The sequence below is a fragment of the Bison bison genome, unplaced genomic scaffold (assembly GCF_000754665.1).
Source record: "Bison bison bison isolate TAMUID 2011002044 unplaced genomic scaffold, Bison_UMD1.0 scf7180017864280, whole genome shotgun sequence".
NCBI lineage: Eukaryota > Metazoa > Chordata > Mammalia > Artiodactyla > Bovidae > Bison > Bison bison.
The window spans coordinates 1507196-1509698 of NW_011494852.1; positions in this window are offsets into that span (position 1 = coordinate 1507196).

Consider the following 2503-nt stretch of genomic DNA (forward strand, 5'->3'; position numbering starts at 1 on the left):
CCAGGATTTTCCAGGGCTCTTCTGACTTGTCACCCTCATCCCTCTACTAGAAAGATCTCTGAGCTGCCTTGACACTGTCACCCTCTAGGCTTGTTTACCATCTCTCTGCCTGTCCCTTAAGTGAAGGTATTATTCTCTTCTATACTGGGTCCTTTTTCACAATATCCCACCACATTCCTCGTTGGGGCACCTCAAAGCTGCAACTCCAGCCCAAGTACTCTCGTGGCTGCTGGGTCCACTGAGTGGACTCCCCACAAGGACCACTACTCGGATAACTCTTGGGGGCCTCAAGTCCACTGCCCCTACCTCAGCTTGCTGGTGACCCCAGCTCAGTGAGGCCCCCGACCATCCCCCCAAACACTGAAGGCAGACATTCTGGACTCCGCTGAGCAGCACCTTTCCCACCATATCCGGTCCATTCATTCTTCCGATCCCTGCTGACTGCCTTTGCTCAAGCCCTCTTCATTCCACAGCCCCCACTGGGATCCCTGCCTCCAGTCTGGATGCCAGGTTTGACAAGCTGGTGGAAAGGATAGGTGGTGAGGATGTGTTTACCTAGTACTTTAAGTTACTGAAAAGTCATCAGTAGTCCCTATCAGAGTAGGACAGAGACAATGAGGATTAACTCTCCACATTCCCTGCCTGGCTCCACCCTGGCCTCTCCCCCACCGCTCACCTACTGATCTCTCAGCTTTCAAAGTGGTCTTTCTGTGACACAGATCTCACACGTCTGGTCCTGAATGAAGCACTTTGATAGGTCCCCAGGTTCCCTTTCCCTGCATCCAGGGTGCGTGACCCCTGAAAGGCCTGGTTCCCCGTTACACCTCCACACCCCTGAGGGCTCACTCACAAGTGTTCACAGTCCAGTGCCTTCACCAGTGTTCCCTCTACCTGAAAGGCTCTTCCTCCCCTCCTTCACCTGCAGAACGTCTACCTGCCGTTCAAGGAGCATTTGTTCAGGGAAGGTTCCCAATCGATGCCTTTTATTAACCTTGTACTAGGAACATTCTTTGGACTAGTATGATGTAACACAATGATCATTACAAGGTCTCATTTTCAGAAGAGATGTTTCTAATTGCAAATCAGTGATTCATTGTATTTCGCACCCATGATCCTCTTATCTACCATTGGAGAAACCTCACCTGAAAAACACTCAAGCTTTGCATCCGTTCACAGCTCCCTGGCCTTCCACCCTGTCCTATACATATCCTCCCCAGGAAAACCTGTTCTGGAAGACCAAGGAACATAACACTGGCAGGTGTTCACCATCTCTTCTGTCCCTAACCTCTGTCATTTCCCCCAGATGATCCAGACATCCACCTGTTCAGAAGACAAACAATTTGGGGAGGAAATGAAGTCTCAAAAGCGGGAAGCCACTGGCTGGAGGCTACACTGTAATTCTAGGGTGGGGGGGGGGGGCGGGTGTGGAGGGGAGTAGGGTGGCAGTCAGGGTCTGAGGCCCTAGGGCTACGATCTCAGGATTCCCTGGCCTGGCCTCCTTCAGTAACTCCACTGCCTGTGGATCCTCTGTCCCAAATGCCACACATAATTAGAAGTTTTAATCCTGTAATTCCATGATGACATCTTTTCACTTAAATACACCTTAAAATTACTTTTTTTTTTTTTTAATGCTAAAAGCAATTTAACTAAAAAGAATTTTTCCAACTCAGTCTTCACCGGTCCCCAGAATCTTCTCCTGCCCATCCCCAGAGAGACACTGCTGCTCACCAGAGAGCAAAAAATGCCCCGAGGCAGAGTCAAGGGAGAAGGAGGAAGCCGCCCAGAGCGTTTTCACTGGCTCGATCATTAGGCTTGGAACAATTAAGAATTGATTGTTCTATGGGAAACAGTTTCACTGCCCTGTTTATAATTACGCCCTTTGCCTTGGGTCATAGAAGTTATTAAAAAAACACACAACTTCTCAACCCACCCAGTCCCGCCTGGCCAAGCCCCAAAGGCTATTTTTAGACTCGCTGGGACAGACAAGGAATGATGGAAGGTGTCCCCGTGACTTCGGATTCAAAAACATCTTTGTAGTCCAGGCCGTGCCACCTGCCGGCATCCCAGAGACCCCACTTCGTGGGTTGGGCCTCTTTTGAGGGGCTGAGCTACGAACTGTTAACTTCAGGGAGAGAGGCCACCAAGCTCCCGAGGAGCCGCACTCGCCGCAGGTCTCCACAGCAATCGGGTAAATCCGCTTTAGCGTAAAGTGGAAAGGGTGGGAGACCGCTGCCCTCAGGTCTGCCGCGCGCAGAGAAGAAGCCCGAATCTCCTCCCGCCCACTAAAAAGTCCAAGAGGCTTACACTGGAAGCATTCTGGAGGCAAAGAGGGGACGCCAACCCTCCTGAGCGGCTCCCCTTCCACGCGCCACGGCCAAGCGCTCGGGTGGAAGCTGGGCTCGCGTCGCCACGCGCCGCGACGCCAACGGTGCCAGCGCTCGAGGAACCGTCCCTTCCCCAAGCGCGCGGGACGACCGGCGGGGGCGACTCCGAGAGCCCCTCC